The sequence below is a fragment of the Phascolarctos cinereus genome, unplaced genomic scaffold (genome assembly GCF_003287225.1).
Source record: "Phascolarctos cinereus isolate Bilbo 61053 unplaced genomic scaffold, phaCin_HiC Scaffold_5;HRSCAF=322, whole genome shotgun sequence".
Lineage (NCBI taxonomy): Eukaryota > Metazoa > Chordata > Mammalia > Diprotodontia > Phascolarctidae > Phascolarctos > Phascolarctos cinereus.
The window spans coordinates 400,519,309-400,538,334 of record NW_027555958.1 but is presented as its reverse complement, the minus strand read 5'-3'; the positions used below and the strand labels follow the sequence as shown (position 1 = coordinate 400,538,334).

At 37.9% G+C, this 19,026-nt stretch overlaps 1 protein-coding gene across 1 annotated transcript in view; it reads left to right on the top strand.

Annotated features, from left to right (window-relative positions):
- The first annotated feature begins 14,671 nt into the window (after window positions 1–14,671).
- Window positions 14,672–19,026, top strand: part of PLA2G4A (phospholipase A2 group IVA) — a 182,586-nt gene continuing 178,231 nt past the window's right edge. Inside the window, exon 1 of the mRNA XM_020984421.2 lies at window positions 14,672–14,753. The gene's annotated coding sequence lies outside the window, so the exon portion shown is untranslated. The remainder of the gene's footprint in view (window positions 14,754–19,026) is intronic.

Genomic DNA, 19,026 nt, shown 5'->3' with positions numbered 1-19,026 from the left:
GTAGATGGCTACTGTTATCTTCATTTGACAAATAAGGAAACTGAGGCAGGCTGAGGTTAAATATCTTGCCCAGGGTCTCAAAGCTAGAAAATATCTGAGGCAGGATTTGGATTCAGGTCTTCTGCCTTCCAGTTCAAGCCTTACACCCTCTAGCTGCTCTGAGGTCCTCAATAGTTCTCTCATTTAGAAGATCCTCTTTTTATTTTTTAAATGTTTTAGCATTTTATAACCATCTGAATGACATGAGAAATAACTGGATAAATTCAGAGATCAATAAAGCTGTTCAATGCCTATATTAGGGAGAAATTCCACTGATTTCTAGCATTTTCACTGCAATGAAGAGGAAATAATAAGTAAGTTAAATCATAAATAGAATAACGTCTCATGCATTGTGTAAAAAGTTAGCAGTCTTAAGAAATGTCTGGCCTGGAAGAAAACAATGTGTCTAAGCAGTCATCTTCTTAAAGGTAAGATTTAGAAGAGGTCCAAATTTATGCCCTTACCTACTTCCTCAGATGTAGCAGGTAAAGATTTTGTCTGAAATGCATAAAATCCACTCCCCACCCCCCCACCTTGGCTATTATATCACATTGTTGACTCCTACTGAGCTTTTAGGCTACTAAAACACTCAAATCTTTTTTAGACTAATTGCTACTTAAGTCAATTTTTGGAATCCAAGGAGATGTGTACTGGTCAATGTTTAACAACCAACTCTCTGGGGGATAAAAGTCCACAAGACATACTTTTAAGTTTAATCTACATTATTATATTTCCCCATCACTTTCTTAAATCTAGACAATCAAGAAAACAATAAATAAAACTCTGATTTGGAACATTTGCTGATTTTGGGGTATTAATACTCATAACAGTTAGCTCTCTGTAACCTGTGGGCTCCAGGACATCACTGAATCCAAGTGTAAGATTGTCCTCTTAATCCTATTAACTTTTCTGTTGTTTGATGTTCTAGCATGACAGAGTCTTTTAAAATCCTAGTTCTATCCTTTGGTATATTAGCTATCCTTTCTATCTACATGATATCAGCAAATTTGCTAAGTATGCCTTCAAAGCCTTCATCCATAAAACTGAGTAAAGTGCTTAACAGCACAGAGCCAAATATAGATGTGGGGAGGGGGGAAAGTGTTCTACTGGAGACCTTATTCTGAGCTGATATCAAATCAATAACAGCAACAGTCTCTGCATCATCAGCTAGTTCAGAATCCACCTAATATTATGATACTTTAAAACCCGCATCTCTTTTCCATAAAATAGCATGAGAAGTTTTATCAAATATATAATTATTTATGTAGGAGATATAGGAGATCCTGTTTCTGTTTAGTGAAGTCAACAAGCATTTATTAACTGTCCATTATGTGCCCAACACTGTGCTAAACGCCAGAGATACAGAGAAAGGCAAAAATATTCTCTGCCCTGAAGGAGCTTACAATCTAATGGAGGTGGGGATGCAAACAACTATATGCAAATATAATGCATATAAGATAAGTTGGAGATAATCACCAATGACATGTTACGGAAATGCTCTGTTTTCTTAGCTGGAGCATGTGGAGATGTTCTGTAGCTAATTCTGGTCTGCTAATCATGAGAAGAGGAGTCAAACCATTGGTTGGCTACATAGTCAGACATGGGATGTATTGAAAGGGCATTAATCACTGGGGCCAGTCTTTTGTCTCTGGTTTTTCCAGTATGGCTGGCATTGGAGAAGGTGAGGAATACTCCTTTAGTGCGGAGGGGAGGACTCAAGTCTTGATCTCCTGAATAAGGCTTCCAAATGAAACTAAAAGTATATGATACCACTGTTGCTCTGTCTCTGCTGTACTTATTCTGTCCTGCTTTTAGGAAGGAGTTGGGCATGGCCTCATGAGCTTCATAAAAGTCAAGAGAGTAACCAACCAGGAGGAGGGGCAGAGTCTATGCTGGTATTTGACAGAATCCAGATGTTGAGAAGAGAAGCTTCAAGTCCTTTGTCTGGCCCAATCCTTCAGGAGCAAAGATTCATGTTCATCTGTCAATTGGCCATGATGCACTTGGAAGTGAATTTGGTAGAACCTAGGTTAGGCAGAAACTGCATTAAATCTGAGGCTACTCTCCCCAGGGACTTGGGTGGAATAGGGGAGAGTGTGTTCCCAGACTTTTTCAAAAAATATTTATAATTTCTCTGCTTGCTATGTCTTTGAAGTCAACACCCCTTTTTGAAAGATAAGTGATATTCACTGGTTAAATGAAAGTAGGGCCTTCATCACAGTTAACAATGGGGTAATCACTCCAGAATGTGGGTTTTCATATTGTGTGATTTGTTCCAGTGTTCCAGCACGTCAGAATCTTTTAAAATCCTAGTTCTACTCTTCCAACCCTACAGTGGTGCCCCTGGAATTCCAAGAGGGAAAGTGTAGCCAGTATCCTTTTCAGAGTTTCACTACAAAATTCTTTACTAAAATCTTGGGAAATAATATCTAAAGCATACCCTGATCTACTAGTTTAGCAACTCTATGAAACATGGAATTAGGGTTAGCCTGTTGTGACCTGTGCTGGCTCTTTGGGATCACCACTTCCTTTTCTAAATGTTTGTAAACCATCCCATTAGTGATACTCCCTAGAATGTCACCACCAAATGATGTCAAACTTCCAAGCATAGAGTATGTGGAATTCATTCTCTTCCCAATTTGGAAAGTTGGGAAATTTGCCTTTTTCCACTTTTGTGGTTACTTTGCCTTTTTAATCTAGTTTAAAGATCAGTCTTCACTGAGTGCCTACATATTATTGTTGGTAGAAAGAGAGAGAAGGCATGGTCTCAGCAATTTCTGTTCTTCATCACTGATGAAATGCAGGCCATTTTATTTTGTGACTCTCCACAGCTAGCTAAATGGCAGATTGCCTTTGTCTAAGCTTACCAGCTATCTCTGAGAACATGGAAATCCCAGTTCTAATTATTTGGTTGAAATATTTATATGCAATCAAAGTCCTCTTTTCCAGGTATTAGGAATTGATAAACACCAGTGGCCCTCCAATACCCTAAGTGCTTTTTGTGGAAGCAGGAACCTCATCAAATAGATATCTTGGGAAAACATTGCTATGAGAACCCCACACTTCTTTCTCATCTGTCAATAGTCTGTTCAATCCCACCTCTCCAACTTTCCGATTCCCAAGAATCAGACAGATTTGGAGACACAAGTTGCTTTATTATAGTAGACTTAAAACAGTGCAATTTAGCCATTATATGTGAACAGATTAAAAATAGTACCATAAACTAATAAGAACCAAGAAAAATGTTAGTTGAAATGTATTTATTAACTATCATTTGAGTGCAAAAGGAGGCCAGATTCTGGAGGGTACTGGTGCAATCAGGGAGGAACTGGTCAGTCCAGTTCCAAGTAGATGGGCTGAGTTTAACCTAAGTTGGCCTAAGAGATCAGACTGTGAGAAACAGTCATTCCATTCTGGCCCACAGGACCAGCTTAAGTGACTATGAGATGTGTCTTTGGTGGGTACGTTGGGTTTGGGGGGAGTAGGGTGAGGGCATGAGAAACGAAACAGATTAAGGAAGATAAAGCCAGAATTAGGCTAGAGTGTATTTGTTCACAGGTGGTGCAAGTAGCAGCACTTGAGTAGAGAAGAGTATGGTAGCAGAGAGCCAAGCAGTTGATGACAACTGGGAAATTTGAATTTTGTATCTTAGGCAGAGAGTCATATGTTAGGGAGAGTGTCTGTGGATTCTTAAGTGCTATAATAAATAAGATTTTGGTGGGGACAATTCTGGTAGGTATGTGTGTGCCAAGAATTAGGGTAGGGAGAATTAGCTTAGTGGTAACTAAAAGTGAGTGACTAAATTTAGAAGTCATTGACAGAACTTTCAGTTCTTTGGGAAGGGTAGAAACAAAAAAGTTGAGCACAGAGTTAGCAAGAATGATTAGTTAAAATATGAAGCTACCAAATGATGTCCTGGGATGAACTCCTTCCCTGCCTTGCTTTTTACCTGCCCCAACTATGGCCTCCACTAACAGTGGTCCCACGCTAATGTCCTGGGTTCTCTGCTTCCCTCCTCCAAGGGAATACCTTTCTACTCTCTATTCAACAAAGGGCACCTTCTCTGCTGCTTGGTGCAACAGTGCAATCTGAGGTCCTTGCCCATTGGAGGAAAAACCCTCCTAGTTACAACTGCCAGCTGGGATTCTATTTTAATAACCTAGATATGAAATGATGAGGGCTTATTTCCATATTAACCATTAGAATAGCCATGGAAGACAAAAGGTGGAAAGAATGTAAAGGGCTTTGAGGAAGAAGGATTGACAGGAGGAATAATGGAAGGGCCTCCCTGGATATAGGGAGTGAAAGAAGGAAATGGGTTAAAAACAACTCTAGGGTTATGAGCTTGGGGGAGTGGGAGTGGTGACTGGTGATTCTTCAGAGAATAATACGAAGTCAGGAAGGGATGTCAGTTTGTGAGAGAAGATGATGAATTCAGTTTTCATAATTTTAAATATCAGGTCACGATGATATATTTGAGAAGTACGATACCAATAAACACAACTTGGTAGAAGCCAGGATGCTCTGAGACTCACTTTCCTCATCTGCAAAGTTAAGATGTGTAGATTAAGTGATCTACATGGTTTCTACTATTCTAGTAAAGTAAGGCTATTTTTCTTCCTTAGTTCAGTGTGCTAGACTGAAGAAGTAGTAGTTTGGAAGAAGAGGGCTCAAATCCTGCCTCAGACACTTCCTTGACATGTGACCTTGGGCAAGGTGTCTGTACCTCCATTTTCTCATCAGTAAAATAGGGGGGTTGGGCTCAGCAGCCTCTGAGGTTCCTTTCAGCTCTTAGTCTGTGGTCCTATGCTTGAAGAAGGATACTGATTGCCATTTGTGCATAGAGATGTGCTTTAAAACATGTATCTCATCAGCAATCTTTCATATTATATGTAATCGTGATTCTGTATCTTCACTGCAACATCCCTTTAAAAAACAGCCACCTGGTCTCTGGCTGCCGAAGGCAAAGCTGATCTGTTTGTGCTTGTGGTTTCCTAGCAGTCCAGAACTATGCTGCATCATATGATAAATTGTCTCCTCTGTTTATTCTGCTCTTGTTGTAGTTGTTGTTGTTGTTAGTGGTGTCCGACTCTTCGTGACCCCATTTGGGGTTTTCTTGGCAAGTATACTAGAGTAGTTTGCTATTTCCTTCTCCAGCTCATTTTGTAGACGAGGAAACTGAGGCAAGCAAGGTTAAATGACTTGTCCAGTGTTACCCAGGTAATGTGTCTGAGGACACATTTGAACTCAGGTCTTCCTCACTTCCTGACTTCAGGTACCCCATGGTCTATCCATTGTACCATCTAGCTGTCCAATTCTGATCTTAGTTATCTCACTTCAGTTCATCCTTCAGCTGCTTAGATACACTTGATTCCAGCCCAGCAGAATTGTGTGGCATCATATATTGCTTATTGCTTCAATGTTAGCTTGCAGTTAGTCATGTTCCAAGATTTCCCTGGCAGAGATGCTTTGTGGATAAAAACAATGGAGAAATCATGATAACACAGTAGGAAAATCAAAAGATTGATTTCTAGGGGACCAAACTCAAATTACCTATATATTTTAGATGCTTATGAATGGAACCAAAGCCATACTGGGCAAGTCAAAAGTCTTTAGTTCTCTCAGTAGTTGACTTGATTGACATAAAAGAGGTGGGGCTAAGAAACTGACAACAGTGTAGAAGGAACCAGAGAGTAAATGTTGACTGATGATAGACACAGGGAAGAAAAGAAGGTGACAAGGCTTTGGAAATCAAGGATAGTATACTTATTCCTACATCTAGAAAGTGGGAGATTAGAAGTTCGAAATTCAGTGTTGGTTTGGAAGAAGAAAATATCCAGGAAAACCTTTTGGTAACATTTTGTCATTAAACAAGAAGGGACATTCATTGGTTTTCTTAAGTACTTTGTCAGAACTTGATGGGACCTAACATCTGTTAATCATGCACCATTAAACAGGTTCATATAGGACATTGGAGATAATTTTCTGGTGGGGAAAGGAATTAGCATTTATATAACACCTACTGTGTGCTAGGCACTTTATAAACATCATTTCAATTCATCTTCATAAAAGTATACACATATATATATAGCATATATATACTATATATAGTGTATATATATGTATCTCCTCATAAAAGTATGTGTGTGTGTATATGCATATATATATGTATGTATGTATATATATGTATGTATGTATATATATGTATATATATATATATATATATATATATATATATATGATTTCATTTGATTCTCACAACAACCCTCAGAGGTAGGTGCTATTATTACCATTTTACAGTTGAGGAAATTGAAGCAAATAGAGGTTAGGTGATTTGCCCAGGTTCACACAGCTAATAAGTGTTTAAGGCTGGATTTAAATTCAGGTCTTCCTGACTCCAGGTCCTGCACTCAATCCACTGTGCCATCTAGATCCTCTAGGCTCCCTCCTTTCTGGTGAAGAAGGTAGTGTGTACCAACTATGGAAGTCTTCTTTCTGGGCTTTGCACTTTTTATTTCTTATGAATATTTGAAGTTCAAATATTCAAAGGTAAAAGAGATATCTCTCCCCTCCCCTCCCCTCCCCTCTCTTTCCCTTCCTTTCCCTTTCCTGAAAAAATAAAAGGAAAAAAAAGTCCCTTCCCTCAGAGTGCTTACATTTTATCTAGATAAAATGTAGATAAAAAGGACTCTTCTCAAGATTTTAATAACAATGGCCTCTTTGATAGTTTGGTGAAGCCTAAGGACCTTTCAGAATAATGTTTTAAATGCATAAAATAAAATACATAGCATTACAAAGAAAACCAAAATTATATTGAAATGAAGATTTATTTTCCCCTGTATAAGATCCCCTAAATTCTATCTGTTGGACCCCAGGTTAAAAACTCCTACCCTAGACCTATTATCCCAATTTATAATCAGCACTATTTTATATAGGCAAAGGAATTCCAAAACAGCCTCCAAACTTCCCTTACAAAAATCAATTATTACAAATTAATGGAGAGTTAGAGTCAAAAGAGGCATAATTAGCTCAGTAATGAAGTGATGGTAGCTGCTTATTTGTTGGGGGAAGGGTAGCTACTTCCTTTAAACTTTTCCTGTATGGGATGGCATCTGGAACACTATAAATAATCCTATACGATGTTTTGTTTCACTACTAAATTCTGATTAGTCATTGCTTGCTTCATTTAAGAATGAAGAAAAGCAACTTTATAATAGGAACAGAAACTACCAACCTCATTTCATTTTTAGTACTTCATTGGTTTGTGGTGTTTATCTGAAGAAAATGCCCATAAAATAAAATTCAGTAGTATGTACAAATCTAAGATGAAAATATTTATCAAAATTAAGCCAGAGTTTGTATCTGTGAAGAAAACATACCAACTTTACACATTATTCTTTATAGCCTTCTTTTTTTAGCCTGTGGGAGAATTGGGAAATCAAGGAGAAGAGGTAAGAGTTGAGAAAGGACTATAAGTGAAAGTCTTGCTTTCCGAATTTATACTTGATTTTTGATTGCAAACAGCTCAGCTTTTGGGAAGAGTGCTAGGGCGTGAAGGAAATGCAAAGCAAACAAAAGTTCCAGGGAAGATGAGTCTTATTAGCATTTAATTTTTCAAGAATCTATAATTTCATTAGTGTGGCTGCTCCCTTCACCAACACAGATTGCAAACATTTATGGCTAACAGTCTTCGTGCATGATCATGGCTGAAAAATATCAGCACCAAAATTCGTATCTTATAACAAGGAATTTGGAGATTATAGGATCATAAGTTTAGAGCTGGAAGGGGCTTTAGAAGTTATAATTTTACAGAAAATGGAACTGAGGTCCAGAGAAGCTAAATAATGTACCCAAGTAGACACAGAGTTAGGATGTAAACCTAGTTCAATACACTTTCCAGTACAAAACAGTGCCTAACTGGTGGTTAAGTTTCTGGCGATGAGCCTTTGCTAACTTGTCTAGGTTATTCCTTGGACTCCTACCACCCAGAAAGTCAGCAGGCTTCTTTTTTTAATCCATTCCTGAGCCAGAGTCATCTTGAGTTTCAGGAGGTAGGGAAGTTCAGAACCATCTCCAGCAAAAGGCAGCCCTCTACAGACAAGAACTTTTCCATCTCTTGTCTCTTAGAGCCTTCTCCAGGACAAGTAAGATACCCCTATAGCCTGATGTATTCCCATACTTTCTTCAACTTCTACATGCTTTGAATTGGGCCTCCTTAATTTCACAGACCCAGTATCTCTAGCTATCAAGATGCTGAGCATCAGTGGAGGATCTTGGATAGTGTGGACTCATAGCATATTCCCATCCCCTTATATTCATCCCAACCCAATGATTTTGAATAGTACAAACCCAGTTGCTAATCTTCAATTCATCATTTTATTTTGCCTATCCACTTGTGTCCTAACCTTGTGTCCCATGTGAGATTCACTCACCATCCACTGTGCCTGACCTATAAGTAACAAACATTCATCTTCAATCTTTTTCTTGTTCATTTCTTGCATCTTTAAGGCCTCATGGAGGAATGACTTTCTCTTGACAACCTCACTTTCTTTGGTAACCTTTCCAATACTGGCTATACTTTTTCTTATAGTGTTTCTCCCTCTATCCCACTGGTTGTAGTGGAATTTGAATACTCCCTCCTGTAGCCACTTCCAGACTCTTTGCCTCCCTCTTTCAGTAAGCAAATTTTCCTCCTTTGAAGTTTACACTGTATAAATCTATCAATGAATCCTGATCCCTGTGACTATTATTTATAGATCCCCATTAGATCAGTCACTTTCCTTAATGAGTTCAGTACCTGGCTCACAGTCTTTCCATCCTTCTGTTGCCTGCCCTCATACTAAGGGACTGTAATATATATATATTGATGTGCTATCAAGTATCCTAATTCTCAATTCTTCAAACTACTCAACTTTGTGACTTTTTCTCTGTTCTTTATTAGCTATCTACACAGAAAATCCCATCCTTCGTTGAGCTATCACATGTGTTCCATCTTGTCTATTAACTGTACAGTTCCCTTGTTTGGTCATAATCTTTTAGCATTTGCTTTTTTTCTGTGTCTTAGGACCTTTAAACTTGATTCTCATTCTCATCATGACTTCCATTCTGTCTACTTCTTCTTTATTTAGAAGGTCATTATCTTTGCATTAACTGTCTTCCTCTCTCTTCCTTATCTCTACCTCTTGGTGAATGAACTGAATCTATGGTGTTTTCCACCTTCACTTCCCCTACCCCCTTGTCCTATTACAGATCATTCATTGTCAAGGCCAAATTCTGTATTACTTCCATCATCTGCCTCCTTTGCTCCTATTCCTGTGCTGTTGAATGAAGCTAGAGGAAATAAAAAAATCATGTTGACTGGGCCCACAACAGATAGGTATTATTTGATCTCAACTGGGCCTTCCTTCTAGCAACATATAAATTCTATTCTTCATTAATTCATCTGTAATTTTACTCTTAACAGCTGCTGTTCAAAATTTTCGTACTATTTCACCTAGACTTCTCCTTCTCTGTACCTATACAGCTATATCCTCTTGTCTATCCCACTGTAAAGGCATTATTATTAGTACTCTTGGACAAGTCTCTACTATTCCAATCCATTTTCAGCTTAGCTACCTAGGAGACTTTTTTTTTTTTGGTGAGGCAATTGGGATTAAATGACTTGCCCAGAGTCACACAGCTGGTGAATGTTCTGTGTCTGAGGTCGGATTTGAACTCAGGTCCTCCTGACTCTAAGGCCGGTGCTCTATCCACTATGCCACTTAGCAGCTCCTGGAGACCATGTGATACCCCTGCGTACTGATCTCCAGTTGTTCCTTTTGACTTGCAATTTCAACTATGAAATACTCTGCTTGCCATTTAAAACTTTTCCTAACTTTTCTTCTTTCTGCCTTTACAATCTTCTCATGTTTTATGAACCTTTCCATATACTCTATGGTCCGGGTACACCTATCTACCTGCATTTTCTCCAGCATGACACTTCATCCCCTCTCCGTGCCTTTGCACTGCCTTACCCCAGGTCTGGAATGCTCTGCCTCTTCACCAACACCTTTTAGTCTCCCTGTCTTACTTCAACGCTTCATTCAAAACCTTCATGTAGAAGACCTTTTCTGGTTCCTTAAACTGCGAATGTTTTCCCTATAGGTTCATCTACTCCATATGTAACAAACTTGAATCTACCTATTTATTTATGTCTCCTCCTTTAGAATATAAGTTCCTTTAGGTCAGGAGATTTTTTTTTTTTGTCTTTCTTTGTATTCCCAGCACTTGGTGCAATGCCTGGCTTATTCTGGACCTGACTCTTTCTGTCCTCATTTGGGGTTTTCTTGGCAATGATACTGGAGTGGTTTGCCATTTCCTTTTTCAACTCATTTTACAGATGAGGAACTGAGGCAAACAGGGTTAAGTGATTTGCCCAGGATCACACAGCTACTAAGTGTCTGAGGCCAGATTTGATTTTAGGAAGATGAGTCTTCTTGACTTCAGGCCCAGCATTCTATCCACTGTGCCATCTAGCTGCCCTAGTTGATATTTAATAACTGCTTGCTGCTGACTAGAAGACAGACCTTCAGTCTACCACTAGTCTCATGCTCAAAGACTTTTCCAGCCAGGCAGTACCCAACAGGATTTGTATTTTGCTGGTATAACCTCTAATAATTTCTGTTCAAAGCTTGGCTCCCAAGAAGAGTTAAAAAAAATACTAAGGGGTTTGGAATATCACATGTATTATAAGACATGTTTGATGTGTTGGCTATTTCTCCTGAACTTTTTTCTTTTCTCTTTCTTCTTTAATCTTTGTTATGAGGAACAGATGGGATGAGTAGGAGAGAGGAGAGAGATGTATTCAGAAATGAAGATAATTTAAATACAAAAGATACTAATATATAATAAGATTGAAAAAAAGGACTTGGGGTCATTCTATGTTATGATATAACATTGGAGTAAGATGAAAGAGAGAAATTGAATATTATGAACATGAAGAAAACCAACATCAGTTTATCTACCTACCAATAGGATTGCTGTGAGGAGTGCTTTGCAAACCCTAAAGCCCTATCTAAGTGGGAGGTGTTATTCTCTAGCTCAGAACAGTCTCCACTCTTAACACGTTAGGGGCCAATGGCCTGAGCTATTACTGGCTGTTTTGAATGATCGCTTCTCCCCATCTCCTACAGCCAACATTATGTGTCATTCAATTTTCCCCTTAATCACAAGCTAAACCATATTGTTAATTCACGTTTTCAATCTGTATGTTTTATCTTCCTGAGTAGATCACAAACTTCTTAAAGATAGGTAGGTACTGCATTGTATAACAGCTGCAATGCAGCGATAATCACTCACGTTTTATAGTGATTTAAGGTTTGTAAAATGCTCTTATCATAACACGCATTTATTTATTTATTTTTGGCAAGGTAATTGAGGTTAAGTGACTTGCCCGGGGAAGGCTGGATTTGAACTCAGGTCCTCTTGATTCTAGGGCTGGTGTTCTATCCCCTGCACCACCTAGCTGCCCCCTCTAACGATCTTATGAAGAGGCATTATAAGTGTATTAGGGGACGGGCTCATGGGGGCCCATTTCTAGGAGCCTGTTCAACAGGTTCCTCCGGCTGCCATTTCATGTGGGAGTTTTGCTGAGCCTGCTTCTGAAAGTGTGTGATGAGGTAGAGGGCCCCAGCTCACCAGTTCAGAGCGTTTGCAGAAATTCTGCAATTGTTTCCTGTTTGTTTACTGAGTGATGAAGAAAGATCTTTCTATTGACTGCTGAGCTAGAACTGAATATTCATACAAAGAACAGTAATTAGTCAAATCAACCTCCCTTTTCCTTGAGAGCAATCAAGGGAAAAACGTGCTGTGAGCCCTCAGATGGGAACAGAGGCCTCAGATCCTTATCTACCTATCTGGGCGCTGTTTGGCTTTGAATACTTGTTCATTTTCTGTGTCTGTCCTGTTTTACTCTTTCTTTCTCTTAGGTGAATGAATGTAGGGGTTGGAATGTACTAGACCAAAGGTGTCAAACTCAAATAGAAACAAGGTCCACTAATCCATACATAAGATCCCTGTGGGCTGCATATTTATTTAGATTTAACATGTAATACTCAAATCCAATTCAATTGCAAGTCATGTCATCTTCTTCCTGATGTCATGGTCCTCTTCGGGATTGAAGGACAAACCACACAATGTTTTGTTATATTTTAATTTGTTTTGTTAAATATTTGCTATTTCATTTATTATTATTAAAAATTTAAATTATTTACTATTTTATTTTTATTATTATTTAATAAACAAAATTTAAATTATTTACTATTTTGTTAAATATTTACATTTCAATCTGGTTTGGACAGCCCTCCAGAGTGTTATGCAGCTCACTGGCCATATTCTTGACACCTCTGGACTAGGCTATAACTCTTTGTGACTTTTGAAAGAACCTCTAGACATCCAGGAACTTGATTCCATCCCAGAGTTTAGCTAACTCCAGTGAGGAGCATAGCCCCAAGGATTAATCTGAGTGATCCATCCCAGAAGTCATTACCCCAGGCAGCCAAGGTACCAGTAGACCCAGAGTAACTTATTCTTAGGCTATGTGGCACTCAGAATGGATATTGATAGGGCAAAGTTTGGTGGCAGCCACTTAAAGTTGAGCCCATTCTCCAAAGGGACTGAGGTGGTGGAGAGAAGACTATGTCTCAGTTAGGGGGAAGGTGTTTGTACTTTGGATCATGCTAAATTTTCTTAGTAATTATACTGTTTTAAGAGCTAGTTGATTTTAATTATTTATTGAAGAGATTGGGAAGTTATTATTGATTAAGTGATATTGGGCTGCTAACCACTAGCAATGATATTGGGGGAATAAATCAGAATGGGAGTCAGATGATAACATTAGAAAGATAATCCCACCTCTTGAGGTTACCCCTAGAATCTGTAAGTGGCAATATAGCTGAGCTCTGGGGACCCATCCCTCCAGTACAAGGAGAGCTGGTGTTGGGAAGATAAGTCCAGAGCTTATAGGGACTACATAAGTATCTGGAAGGGTAGTGAGGGGTGCAGTAGATATAGCACTGGGCCTGGAGTCAGGAAAACCTGAGTTCAAATCTGGCCTCAGATACTTACTAGCTGTGGGACCCTGGGCAAGTCACTTAACCCGGTTTGCCTCAGTTTCCTCATCTGTAAAATGAACTGGAGAAGGAAATGGCAAACCAGTATCTTTGCCACGAAAACTCCAAGTGGGGTCATGAAGACTTGGACAGCACTGAAATGACTGAACAACAACAGGTATCATGAAATCTGTTTTACGATATGGAAAGGTAATGCCACGTGAGTGGTTAGAAAACTAATCTAAAAACAAGGAAGAACTGTGTTCAAGTCCCATCTCTGACACAGACTGCCTACTTGACTACTTGAGTGCCTATTTGCACTATACCAATGAAACCTCTATTCTAGTCCCTATCCCCTACCCCTATTCTACAGATGAAGAAACAGAGGCTCAGAAAGATATAGAGACTTACCTAAAATAATAGGACTACAAAGTGTCAGAATTAAGACTGAGACTCAGCTCTCACTTGCCTCCAAATTCAGTGCTCAACTTTTTGTGTCCCATGGACTTTAGCATTGGACACCTGTTCACTGAAATAGTCTTTCTTTCTCCACTTCTCCCTGAGGGAGGAAATATAATTATAGTAAAGTAAAAGCAATATTAAGTATGAGACCTCTACTCCCATTTTCTTTTCAAGTTGTATGAAACAAAACATTTCACCTTTCAAGGCACACTGGTCAGTCTTCAGACCAAGACCTTATGAAAGTCAAGGTTTGATTCAGCTTTTTAGAGAAGATCTGTTAAACAGATTTGAAACGAACCCTCAAATTCAGCCCTTAATCATGTTGAGAGTCCAATCAAAAATGAGATAATAATCCAGTAATTGAATCTAGAAGCTCTATGTCATCCAGGTTAGCAAGGGCTTTTCTTTGCAAAAAGTAGAGAAGAAAATACAAATGCATATTGCCATGGGTTAAAGAACTGAGCAGAAGATATGTTTGAAGAAGACAAATTGAAATAGGAAGGCATAGCATTTATAGATCCCAATTCATCTTTGTATGGCAGCCAGATTCTAATTCAACAATGGACATTCTTTAGTATAGGTGTCCAAGTTGTTTGTATTAAAAGTGTATATTCTGAACTACTTAGGGACTTTGGACCAGTTTAAATTCAGAACTCTGTATTAATTGATTGCAAAGTTTACTTTTAAAATTCAAACTACAGGTAATTGGCACTCAATTCAGATAGTCTTTAAAAGTGAAAATCACAATTCATTATTTAATTACTGAATTGTATTGCTATATATATTTATAAAAACAGTATATAAAATGTATATAACTATATATAGTTATAAAAACAAAGGCTACTTAAAGAAACTCAGTGCTATAAAGAATTTGTTTATGTATATTTTATATTCCTGCTTTTTTTCTTTGCCTTACTTCAACAAGTTTTCTGGTTTCACGTTTCTAGATTGCTTTTCTAATTCCCTACTAACTTTCCTCCCCCTTTTCTTCTTCAATTCCACCTTAAAACATCTGCACAGCCGGCTAGACCAGCCCACAAACTAGCCCCTCCCACTTAGATGATTTTTTTAAAAAATTTGTCCATGTCCAGGCACTCAAAACGGAGCCTTGCAGAAAGCTAGAGGGATAGACGGACCTGAAGATTCTAGTATACATTCAGAACTGTAAGCAAAATACTTACTCTTCCTTTGTTTTTTTTTTTAAAGAAAAAAAATTCCAATAGTTGCTAGTTTGTCAAGTTTATCAGGATAGAAAACGGTGGAAGAAGGCAAAAAAGCACAGGTTTTTCAGAGCCTGCATGTGACTTGGCTTTTGAAAGGGGAAGCAGAGCCTTTAGAACGCCTGTTTCTTTTTAGCGAACGTGTACTTGTTTTACGGAGTCTAAAAAGAGGAAATGTTCAGAAAAGGTGCTTTGCGTAGCTTAGAACCTTGAAGAAGATTTTAAAGAGCAGTTAAGGTAGTGCTGCTACCACTTCCACGTGATTGTGTAGCCCAATGATTGCTGTTCCTTAAACTTTACCAATGTTTGACATTGAGCTTGACAGCTCAAAGAGTGTTAGGAAGAGATAGATTATATTCTCTTATTTGATTCTCTCTGGAGTTTTCTTTCTCTTTTCCCCATTTTCTTCTACTTTCTTTTCTCCTCCTTTTCTCCCCCTTTTTCTTTCCTCCTTCCTTCCCTTTCTCTTCCTCCCCCCCACCTTCCTTCCTTCCTTCCTTCCTTTCTCTCTCTCTCTCTCTCTCTCTCTCTCTCTCTCTCTCTCTCTCTCTCTCTCTGTCTGTCTGTTTGTCTCTCTTTCTCTCTCTTCCTTTCTTCCTTTCTCTGGAAATTCCAGATGTTGCAACATGAAAATAGCTAGAGGAAGCAAAGATTGATGATAGAATCTGGACCAGTGATTTCATTGGTACTGGGAACTTTCAGGTGATGTAACTCTCTCTACCAATGCAGATGCTCTGCAATTTATAGTGTGAGAATTGTCTAGAGCACCAAAAGGGTAAAGTGACTTATCCTGAGTCACACAGCCAGTATGTGTCAGAGGCAGGATTTGAATCAAGGTCATCATGACTTCAAATCCATCTCTCCATCCACTATTTCACTGTGCCCCTAGACTTAAACGATTTTGGCAATATTTGCTTTATGATGAGGCTTAAGGAGGGAAAGTAGAAAAAGCTGTTTTAGAATGGAATAGGGAGAAGACATGAAAAGGAAACGGAGAAGTATAGATTCTGTTTTGTGACTGTTTTAATTTAACTTAATTATGTTTGCAGTTTGTTAGTTGCCTTTCACAATGAAAATTCTTTTTTTCCTTAAAAGAAAATGTAAAATTCTCTTCTTGTTTGTGCCAGTTTGCTGAATAAGGTGATTTTCTGTGCATATGACATTCCCTTGTTCCATCCCTACTCTAAATATAAGTAGAGATTTTTTTGAAAAGTACCTTGGGATTGAATAAAGATAAAATACATTCTATTGATTTCAAAATAAAAATGGTTTAAGTTGGACGATAGTAGGAAAGACACAGGATTTAGGGGTTGGGTTAGCTAAGGTCTCATCCTGATTCTGCTATTAACTTATTTTGTGACATTTGCAAAGCTACTTAATGGCCCTAGGCCTCAGTTTTTCATTTGCAGAATGACATGGTTAAATTAGATTCACATCTAACATGAATGATCTATGATTTAACATGACATAGTCTAACTTTATCACAACCTAGAATTACATTTTAATTTTATTAAAAAATGTATCTTAAAACACAGAACAAGAAATTTGCACCTGCTGTTGGTCGATGACAAAACGATTAATCAGCTGAAGCTGGAGAAGAGTGGGGGGATCAGCAATACACCATCCATTTGTGTTGGAAGATGCTTGGTATTTAAAAAAAAATGAGTATCTAAGAGATAATAAAAATGCTCAGACTTCAGCAGCTAAAATATACCACTGGTCCCTGAAAAGCAGTTCAAAAAAGATTAAGAGGGAATACTATTAGGAAAGCTGGAAATGAAAAATAACAGCACTTCTTTGAAGGTTTTACATTTCAGATAGCCCATCTGGCCATAAGCAAGCCTGTTTCTCCAGTTTTTTTTAGGTAAGAGATTGAAATTCTCCCCTTTAATAGAGCATTGTAAGAGTTAAATGGTAACTGAAGCAATACTTGTGAAATGTATAGAGAAGTAAATGTTTAATCTGTATTTGCAGAAAGCAGTTTACAAACTTCCTGTAGAGGAAGCACTTCTTTTAATCAGAGAAAATATAACTCCTTTTGAGCATTTTAAGTCACTTAAATTTTTGACATGAATTCTTTCTTTAAGGTGTTGGGAAAAAACATATGAAGTAGATTCCTGAATCTCTGACAAAGTTTAGTAAACAGAAAGAAGAGGCTCTTCTTCATAGCCATCAGTGGGTCCTGTTAGCCCTGCTTATCTGCAGAGTGTGGTACTTTCAAAATTAGAACGCTTTTAAGGCTGGAAGTAAATGGAATGGCTTAAGATTATATCCATTTAAAAATAGTCTGCAAGTAGAAAAGAGGAAGACCTAGAATTAGTTTGTGGTTTGTTTTTCTTAGGCATGTCTTACATTAACCAACTCTTTTTTTTCATAGCTTTAGAAAATAAAAATTGGAAGCTTTGTGTCATATGAAAATATTCTCCAGAATGTTTTCATAATACATTGTTACTTATTAAAACTTTAAAAGAACTAATTAAATTAATTAAAAATAACTAATGGTATGGAAAGAAAATTTTGACCCCATATAAATTCCTTAAAGGCCCCTCTTCCCCTTACCCATTCTTTCCAGCAGTGCAGGGGCTATTTGTATTGCATTTTAGGCTTAGTAAGACAGCAAAAAATAGGACTTTTTTATATTCTGCTTCTAAGTAGATCAGAGACTTGAGAAGAATTAACCCTCAGAAACTGAGTACCAGATCTTTAGAAATTAGATATCTCTGTATGTGGTTAACTGAAGTCACTTTATGTGTACACATGTATAGTAATATTTCCCTGCTTCAGAAGATGCATGGTTTCCTGTGTGATACCCTGTGTACAAGACAGCAACACCTCCATATCATACTGTATCTCTGATAATACTTCACAAAATACCTCTTAGGGAATTAGTGAAACCTAATTTGAGTTAGGTTGTAGGTTTGCACTGTATGACAATGCATTCTTGGTTGGTGTCTTGCACTACTAGGAAGTTAGATGATGACAACACAGTGATGGACAAGATGATGTCCACAGATTTTGCAGATAGCTTTCGTTTTAGGCATTTTAGAAAGGCAATATTATGCAGTGGATAGAGGGCCAGGAATCATGAATGCCTACGTTCATCATGTCCTGCGTATGAGGTATGGCCCTGTAACCTTGGGCAAGTCACTTAACCTCTTAACGCCTCAGGAAATTCTCTAAGACTATAAATTACAGAGAAGTTGTGGACCTCCACCAGGGAGAGAAGTTTCTATGTTTAGGGGTTTCCTACCGTGATGAATTATTAGGTCTAAACAAAAAAAATCATATTTCTAGAAATACACATAGTTCTACAAATAGGAGAAAACTGATAGATGAATGAAATCATAAATTATATTTTATTTTAGCTTTCTGTTAAAAGTCTAATTTTTATTCAGAATTGTTCATCAAAGGCAAACCTATTTTTACATGTAATACAGTAGGATGTCCTACTGAGAATGATTGTCCAATGAATTGGTAGGAAAGATGTGAAAAATTGAATGTTTTTGCAGAATCACAGATATTTAATGGACCTCAGTAGCCATCTGGTCCAGCTGATACCTGAAAGGAATCCTACTTCTGTATAGTGTACTTGACAAGCTATTTTTTGAAGTTTTCTGAAGAGAGAAGACCCATTATCTGTTCAGGTAGCCCATTCACTTTTGGATGGCTCTCATTCTTAGCAAGCTTTTATCCACTGAGCCTCAGTTGGCTATTTTACAATTTCTAGTCAATGCTCTTGGTTTTTCCTCTGGGGCCCAAGCCAAATAAATCCAATTTCTCCTCCGTGATGTCCTATCAAATCACCATCCGAGTTGCCTTGCTCTAGAAAGTTACCAGTTTATTAACGTCCTTTTTTAATCCATGGTGCTCCTAACTGATGTGGTCTAATGTGATCTAACCAGGGCCCAGTACAAAATAATATTGTGAATAGTGAGTGGTAGAGAAAATTATAACTGCAAAGTATAAAAATGTAGATTCCACATTAGTACCAGGAGTGGATGGTGATAATAACTATGATGATGACACCAGGAATTGAACCCAGAAAGAACGCAGGAATTCTACCACTGAACAACTAATTGATGGCTAACAACCATAACAACAGCAATAATAGTAACTTGGAGCACAAGAGCTTAAAAAGGAAATCATGAGAATTAATAGTCTACATAGAATTGTAGGATTGTGAGAAACCAATATTTCCTACTTGTATTCTCAAACCT